This window comes from Papaver somniferum, unplaced genomic scaffold, assembly GCF_003573695.1.
Source record: "Papaver somniferum cultivar HN1 unplaced genomic scaffold, ASM357369v1 unplaced-scaffold_132, whole genome shotgun sequence".
NCBI lineage: Eukaryota > Viridiplantae > Streptophyta > Magnoliopsida > Ranunculales > Papaveraceae > Papaver > Papaver somniferum.
The window spans coordinates 5,736,856-5,746,900 of NW_020622381.1; positions in this window are offsets into that span (position 1 = coordinate 5,736,856).

The window sequence follows — 10,045 nt, forward strand, 5'->3', positions numbered from 1 at the left end:
TGATGGCTTAACAATCATATTAACATATTTTCCATCAGAAGACATGATGCTTGGATTCTTCATATGTGTATGGGTTTGTGAGAGGAAATCAAAATTTAAACTCAACAGGCAATCTTAAGATGAAAAGAGTTACAGAGAAGGAAAAAGGAATGTAGGGTTACGGAACCTTTATCCACACAGATTCACGCACGCACAATTACAACCCTAAAGAGAGTAGAATTGTCGAGAATAACCCTCTTTTATTGATTAAACAGGGAAGTTCCTTCCAACATGAAAGAATTCCAATATCAAAAAAACGGCAAATCTAAGAAAAGCAAAGGCAAAAAAAAATTCTTAAAGCCTGAGGTGTGCACAATCTTGTCTCTTTTAATCAGGCACATGAGACAAGATGCACAGAAACAACACAATCACGTTGTGCTGTGGTGAACAACAATTTGTCCACCATAACCCTTTTGAGAGGAAATTATATATCCCTGTCTATCAACTTGTTTATACCATACTCTTTTCTCTAATGGTCTTGACCTATCTTTGGAAACTAACTTCTTTGAAGAAGACAAAATCTTACATACCTCAGCGTTTTTTTTAACAAGTTTAAGCTTGTTTGTCACTATTTTCTCTTCGTTGAAGTTTATTGACATATCTCATCTTGTGTTTGTACTTGAAACACTTTGAGAGTTCATGACCTTTGAGTGAACAATGAGAGCATGTCAATGGATAAGATGATTCAGACGCCCGAGATGTGCAAGCAGCTAGACACAGATTGGAACCTGAAAAATCAGACAGAGAGTTTCCAACGGAAAGGTTAATTTTTTCTTCCAGATTGGTTGAATCTTTTTCTGGAAGGATATCAAGATTGATGTATGTATTGCTAAAATTATCAAAATCAATGTCTTCATAAAGAAGTGCAACACTTTATTTTTCATCTTCATTAGAATTATATTGATCAAACATTTCATCAAGAGTTGCAGTAAGACCTTTGTTCCTTGTGTATTTTGTACGATTTGGACACTCATTGGAAAAATGACCAAAACCTTTACACTTAAAGCATTGTGGCATATCCTCGTCATTAGCCTCGTTACTTCCCTGTTTTTAGGAGGAAAGCGATTGTGAGGTTTAACTGGTGACCTAGGTTTGTCTCTGGAAAACCGTTTACTTCTCTTCAATGGAAGATCTATAAACTGTCTTGTGATCAAAGAGACTGACTTGTCAATATCTTCATCTGATGAATCAGTCTCAGACAAATTATCCTCAGTGACGCAAACACTTTTACTTTTATCAAGTAATTTAGTGTTCCTCTGTGCTTTGAAGGCAACATCCTTTCCAACTTTGGATGTATGCTCATGATCAAAGATCTTTAGCTTTCCAACCAACGTATATTTGGAAACAACATCAAGGTTATTTCCTTCAACGATGACATGCTTCTTAGAATCGTATCTGGATGGCAGCGATCTGAGAATTTTCATCACAATGTCCTTTTTAGGAATAGTCTTACCCAATGTAAACGATGCATTAACAATTTCAGACACTTTGTGATTAAACTCATCAAATGAATCTTCATCTGCCGTACGAAGGTTTTCCCAATCGGAATTTAGGTTTTGAAGCCTAGCTTCCTTCTCACTGGTATTTCCTCCGAATACGGTTTCTAACATATTCCAAACATCTTTAGACCGAGTGCACGTAGTCACATGGTGCTGAAGATCTGGGGTAATGGCATGTATGATGGCATTCAAACCGTCGGAGTTTTGCTTTGCAACAAGTATCTCTGCAGCATCATATGCACCAATATCCTTAGGAACGGTTGCATTTCCTATTGCCACAATGGGAGCATCATAGCCATTAACTACATAAACCAATGATTGAAAATCCCGCGCTTGACGAAACACACGCATAGCAATTTTCCACCACAAGTGATTTGAGCCATCGAAGACTGGTGGTACGTTTATAGAGATAACACCTTTGTCCATATTAGATCGCTACAAACACAGACTTATAAGGTCTTTAACGTGTTTGCCTGCTCTGATACCAAATTTAAAATGCGGGGATCTAACAACCACACCCAACAATTCGTTTGGTAATATGAGAGGACTTACTCCAATACACTTTCTAGAGAATCAACTAGACAGTCAAACTCAATCTAGAATAAAGTATATCAAAGAGTTTAATATCTGTAACTCTTAATTCAATCCGCAATCAACAAATAGAAATTTGCGAGCCCGATTGAATATAAGAGGAGTTACTTGAACGGTACCAAAGACCAATGTTCAAGTGTCAATCAATGTAAATCAACAACCAAAGGTTGGATATTCTAATTGATTGATCTTAACGCACAACCTGTGATATTTCAATTATATAACAAAATATAATACGGAAAAGAAATAACACAGACACCGGAATTTTGTTAACGAGGAAACCGCAAATGCATAAAAACCCCGGGACCTAGTCCAGATTGAACACCACACTATATTAAGCCGCTACAGACACTAGCCTACTACCAATTAACTTCGGACTGGACTGTAGTTGAACCCTAATCAATCTCACACTGATTCAAGGTACAGTTGCGCTCCTTACGTCTCTGATCCCAGCAGGATACTACGCACTTGATTCCCTTATCTAATCTCACCCACAACCAAGAGTTGCAACGACCCAAAGTCGAAGACTTGATAAACAAATTTGTCTCACACAGAAAAGTCTATATGATTGAATAAATCTGTCTCCCACAAAAATACCCAAGAGATATTGTTCCGTATTTTGATAAATCAAGGTGAACATGAACCAATTGATAAACCGGTCTTATATTCCCGAAGAACAACCGAGTATTATCAATCACCTCACAATAATCTAAATCGTATGATGGCGAAACTAGATATTGTGGAATCACAAACGATGAGGCGAAGATGTTTGTGATTACTTTTTATCTTGCCTATCGGAGAAATAAATCTCAAGACAATTTTACAATTGTACTCGTACGATAGATACAACAAGATCAGATCACTTAACTACAAGAAAAGTAGTTCGGTCTGGCTTCACAATCCCAATGAAGTCTTTAAGTCGTTAACCTACGGGGTCTCGAGAAGAAACCTAAGGTTAAAGTAGAATCGAATCTAGTTATGCAACTAGTATCACACATGAGGTGTGGGGATTAGGTTTCCCAGTTGCTAGAGTTCACCTTTATATAGTTTCCCAGTTGCTAAAGTTTACCTTTATATAGTTTTCAAATCAGGGTTTGCAATCCAAGTTACCTTGGTAACAAAGCATTCAATAATCACCGTTAGATGAAAAACCTAATTCAACCAAGATAATATCTTTCAACTGTTAGATCAAACTTAGCTTGTTACACACAAATGAAATGTACCCTCATTTAGGTTTATGTGACCGTACCCAAACGTGTACACCATGTTGGTTTACAAATAGTTAACCGAGGTTAGCCATATGATTACTCTCATATCAACCTTATTCATCTTAACCATAACTAGTTCAAATGGCTTAAATGAAACTAGTTAAAGAGTTGTTCAATTGTATGGAAAACACAATCGAAACAAAATCGGTTTGATTCACTTGAATCAATCATGAACATTATAGTCACGGTTTGCAAAGATTGCATTCCTTATGATTTAAATGTTTAAGTTCATGAACTTACCGATTTGATAAAGTAACCAGCTTACGTATGCGTACGGGTATGCGTACTTAAGCAACCGAATTTGAGTTTGTTTAGTTTCCAAACTCAGCAGAAATTTTCGGTTCGAGAACTTCCGCCAGTATGCGTACGGGTACGCATACTTAACCTGTCTCCTTCACCAATTTCGTATACACACATATGCATACACTTGGCTCCCAGTTTATGGATTTATACACTAATGTGCGAACACACTATATATGATTTTATTCAAAGATGGTTACATAATCTCAAATCTTCATTTCAATCATTGAAAATTTCTTAGAGGATGACAATAGCCGTTTTCACACACTATTAGCATCAAAGCAATTTTCAAGTTATTGAAATCATCATTATCGAAACATTCCAAGTCTACACCAAATGATTTTATCACACAAACCATGTAAGATGTTACTCGAAAATTTTCTCATGATATAAGATGAACTTGGTCGAAGCGAAAGCTTGCCAACACATATTTCGAGAAATATGTAAGTGAGATATACTCAGCTCGAAATCTCAAATGTATATATAGAAAACTATATTGTAACACGACTTATGTCTCAATATAGGAGATAGAGTAGAAATAGACTTTCCTAGTGATAGATGAGTTTAAGTCACCACATGCCTTTTGTCGATGAAGTTCCATAAGCTCCCCTTAGTAGTTCTTCGTCTTCAAATGATGAACGCCGTGAAATCCAAGCTCAACTACACAATCTATGTCCTAGTCCGAACATCTATAAATAGGCTAGAAATCAAGACTTATAGTTTTGATCACTAACATTGACAAACATGCTTGAGATAGCAACGCATGCGAGTTCGACCGAGCAATGCTCCAAAAATCTCCCCCTTTGTCAATTTTAGTGACAAAACTACCAATACATATGGATTACAGAATAAATAAAAATTGTAGATTCTCATCCAAATGCTTGATCTCCTTGGAATCTTCAACAGACTCGAAATCTTCGTCACTTCCAAGTACCCCAATGATTCCAAAGGTTGTAAGTTTAGCATCATCATTGTTGAGGATCCGTAGCGATAACAATGAGAAAACAAATGCTCTCAATCATTGTTATACAGTGTCATAGTATTATTACACAACATCAAAGTTCAATTGTATCACAACTTTGACAACAATACTATGGTGATATGCATCATTCCCCCTTAGTCAATACTTCATCTCAAACCACTCCCCCTTACATAATGATCCGAAAACAATATGCATTTGTAGTGGGAACTACACATTAATTCTCCCCCTTTTTGTCAATAAAATTGGCAAAGGTACGAAAATTAGTGGGATCCTAATGAAATTTTCATAGAGATACTTCATGACCATAAGCGAATAACATATCAACAAATTTAGATGCAATCATATAGCCGAAGCTAAATGCATTCATCAAGGAGTTTATAAAGATACAAGATAACCCCTAAAATATTCCACAACCGCACTCCCCACAAAGATATGGAAATTAAGCACAAGTTCAAAAGAACTCTCCCCCAGAAAATGTCATTCCCGAAAGAACAACAAAGGCGACCTTGCTTTTACAAGAAAACAAGGATTGCTTTGGATATAACCAAATCACATGAAAACATGAATTTGTATCCAAAATTTCAATTGAATTAACCACAAGAGGACCCATGATTAATTCAATCGGAATATACAACTAAATTAACCACAAGAAGGTGATCAATTCAATTGGCCATGCTCGACATAAGAGAATTTACGGAGCTACACAACTAAATTAACCACAAGAGAATGATCAATTTAATTGGTCATGCTCAATCATAAGAAAACTTATGGAGAAACACAGTACATACACAAAATGTGGATCGGAGATCGACTAATACTGCGGAATAGACAAGAATTCAATCTATTTTTCATCACTATTTGCACAATAACATATAATAGACTTAATCCTTGTAAACAAAAGTCTTATCCTTTCTTTTATCAAACTAATGACATAAAAGGCTTTAACTTTTGCTTGTCAAAAGTTCATTCTATCTTTTATCAACACATTCATATCGACATAATAGAGATAACTTTTGAACATATCCCATAACAATTTGCAATATATAAAATCATAAAGATTAAAATTGCAAAATTCATCTTCCAAAAGACTTAGAATTAAATAAATAAATCTAAAAACATTAAAGATGAAAACATTGGATATAGCTATGTGCACTCACAATAATGGCTATTCCAAACCCTAGTTATTCTTCTAAACAAAACAAGAATAAAATTCTTAAAAGAAGATTTACTAGACATTGAGACCTCTGAAGAATTCTTTATCTTTCCCGAACTCCTTGTCGTCAACAACCATAGGAACATAAGGTTCGTCGAGAAAGGAGTCAATTCCAACAAACCTTCTAGGCTGATGATGTCGAACCAGGGCCTTCTGAATTTCAAGAGTTCTCAAAACAAGAGCCTTTATTTGTTGAATCTCCTTCCTTGTTTCCTTCAACTCTTCAAGAACACCAGAAAACTTCTGAGAATTTGAAGGAACAACTCTTGGCTTCCTCATATTCCTTATTTTTCTTTTAAAAGTTGGAGCCAACGGAGATTTTTATTTTTCCTTTATGATTGATGGCTTAACAATCATATTAGCATCTTTTCCATCAGAAGACATGATGCTTGGAGTCTCCATATGTGTATGGGTTTGTGAGAAGAAATCACAATTTAAACTGAACATGCAATCTTAAGATGAAAAGAGTTACAGAGAAGGAAAAAGGAATGTAGGGTCACGGAACCTTTATCCACACAGATTCACGCACACATAATTACAATCCTAAAGAGAGTAGAGTTGTCGAGAATAACCATCTTTTATTGATTAAACAGGGAAGTTCCTTCCAACATGAAAGAATTCCAATCTCAAAAAAAACGGCAAATCTAAGAAAAGAAAAAGCAATTTTTTTTTATTAAAGCCTGAGGTGTGTACAATCTTGTCTCTTTTAATCAGGCACATGAGACAAGATGCACATAAACAACACAATCACGTTGTGCTGCGGTGAACAACAGTTTGTCCACCGAACCCTTTTGAGAGGAATTTATAGATCCATGTCTATCAACTTGTTTAGACCATACTATTTTATCTAATGATCTTGACATATCTTTGTAAAATAACTTCTTTAAAGAAGACAAAACCTTACATACCTTAGCGGTTTTTTGAAAAAGTTTAAGCTTGTTTTCCAGGCGATTTGATCTTCTTTGAAGTTTATTTACATATCTCATCTTGTGTTTGTACTTGAAACACTTTGAGAATTCATGACCTTTGAGTGGACAATGAGAGCATGTCAATGGATAAGATGATTCAGACGCCCGAGATGTGCAAGCAGCTAGACACAGATTGGAACCTGAATAATCAGACAGAGAGTTTCCAACAGAAAGGTTAATTTTTTCTTCCAGATTGGTTGAATATTTTTCTGGAAAGATATCAGGATTGATGTATGTATTGCTACAATTATCAAAATCAATATCTTCACAAAGAAAGGCAACACTTGATTTTTTATCTTCATTAGAATCATATTGATCATACATTTCATCAAGAGTTGCAGCAAGACCTTTGTTCCCTGTGTATTTTCTACGATTTGGACACTCATTGGCAAAATGACCAAAACCTTTACACTTAAAGCACTGTGGAATATCTCGTCATCATCCCTGTTTTTAGGAGGAATGCGATTGTGAGGTTTAACTGGTGACCTAGGTTTGTCTCTGGAAAACCGTTTACTTCTGTTCAATTGAAGATCTCTAAACTGTCTTGTGATCAAAGAGACTGACTTGTCAAGATATTCATCTGATTAATCAGTCTCAGAAAAATCATCCTCAGAGACGCAAACACTTTTACTTTTGTCAAGTAATTTAGTGTTCCTCTGTGCTTTGAAGGCAACATCCTTTCCAACTTTGGATGTATGCTCATAATCAAATATCTTTAGCTTTCCAACTAACGTATTTCTTGAGACAACATCAAGGTTATTTCCTTTATGCTTCTTAGAATCGTATCTGGATGGCAGCGATCTGAGAATTTTCATCACAATGTCCTTTTCAGGAATAATCTTACCCCATGCAAACGACGCATTAACAATTTCAGACATTTTGTGATTAAACTCATCAAATGAATCTTCATCTGCCATATTAAAGTTTTCCCAATCGGAATTTAGGTTTTGAAGCCTAGCTTCCTTCTCACTGGTATTTCCTTTGAATATGGTTTCTAAGATATCCCAAGCATCTTTAGACCAAGTGCACGTAGTCACATGGTGCTGAAGATCTGGGGTAATGGCATGTATGATGGCATTCAAACTGTCATAGTTTTGCTTTTCAGCAAGTATCTCTGCAGCATCATATGCACCAATATCCTTAGGAACGGTTGCACTTCCTATTGCCACAACGGGAGCATCATAGCCATTAACTACATAAAACCATGATTGAAAACCACACGCTTGAAAAAAGGCACGCATAGCAATTTTCCACCACAAGTAATTTGAGCCATCGAAGACTGGTGGTACGTTTATAGAGATATCACCTCTATCCATATCGGATCGCTACAAATACAGACTTATAAGGTATTTAACGTGTTTGCCTGCTGTGATACCAATTGAAAATGCGGGGGTCTAACAACCACACCCAACAATTCGTTTGGAGATCTGAGAGGACTTACTCCAATACACTTTCTAGAGAATCAACTAGACAGTCAGAATCAATCTAGAATAAAGTATATCAAAGATTTTAATATCTCTAACTCTTAATTCAATCCGCAACCAGCAAATAGAAATATGCGAGCCCGATTGAATATAAGAGGAGTTACTTGAACGGTACCAAAGACCAATGTTCAAGTGTCAATCAATGTAAATCAACATCCAAAGGTTTGGTATTCTAATTGATCGATCTTAACGCATAACTTGTGATATTTCAATTATATAACAATCATATTAACATATTTTCCATCAGAAGGTTGGAGCCAACGGAGATTTTTCTTTTTCCTTTATAATTGATGGCTTAACAATCATATTAACATATTTTCCATCAGAAGACATGATGCTTGGAGTCTTCATATGTGTATGGGTTTGTGAGAGGAAATCAAAATTTAAACTCAACAGGCAATCTTAAGATGAAAAGAGTTACAGAGAAGGAAAAAGGAATGTAGGGTTACGGAACCTTTATCCACACAGATTCACGCACGCACAATTACAACCCTAAAGAGAGTAGAATTGTCGAGAATAACCCTCTTTTATTGATTAAACAGGGAAGTTCCTTCCAACATGAAAGAATTCCAATATCAAAAAAACGGCAAATCTAAGAAAAGCAAAGGCAAAAAAAAAATTCTTAAAGCCTGAGGTGTGCACAATCTTGTCTCTTTTAATCAGGCACATGAGACAAGATGCACAGAAACAACACAATCACGTTGTGCTGTGGTGAACAACAATTTGTCCACCATAACCCTTTTGAGAGGAAATTATATATCCCTGTCTATCAACTTGTTTAGACCATACTCTTTTCTCTAATGGTCTTGACCTATCTGGAAACTAACTTCTTTGAAGAAGACAAAATCTTACATACCTCAGCGTTTTTTTTAACAAGTTTAAGCTTGTTTGTCACTATTTTCTCTTCGTTGAAGTTTATTGACATATCTCATCTTGTGTTTGTACTTGAAACACTTTGAGAGTTCATGACCTTTGAGTGAACAATGAGAGCATGTCAATGGATAAGATGATTCAGACGCCCGAGATGTGCAAGCAGCTAGACACAGATTGGAACCTGAAAAATCAGACAGAGAGTTTCCAACGGAAAAGGTTAATTTTTTCTTCCAGATTGGTTGAATCTTTTTCTGGAAGGATATCAAGATTGATGTATGTATTGCTATAATTATCAAAATCAATGTCTTCATAAAGAAGTGCAACACTTTATTTTTCATCTTCATTAGAATTATATTGATCAAACATTTCATCAAGAGTTGCAATAAGACCTTTGTTCCTTGTGTATTTTGTACGATTTGGACACTCATTGGTAAAATGACCAAAACCTTTACACTTAAAGCATTGTGGAATATCCTCGTCATTAGCCTCGTTACTTCCCTGTTTTTAGGAGGAAAGCGATTGTGAGGTTTAACTGGTGACCTAGGTTTGTCTCTGGAAAACTGTTTACTTCTCTTCAATGGAAGATCTCTAAACTGTCTTGTGATCAAAGAGACTGACTTGTCAATATATTCATCTGATGAATCAGTCTCAGACAAATTATCCTCAGTGACGCAAACACTTTTACTTTTATCAAGTAATTTAGTGTTCCTCTGTGCTTTGAAGGCAACATCCTTTCCAACTTTGGATGTATGCTCATGATCAAAGATCTTTAGCTTTCCAACCAACGTATTTTTGGAAACAACATCAAGGTTATTTCCTTCAACGATG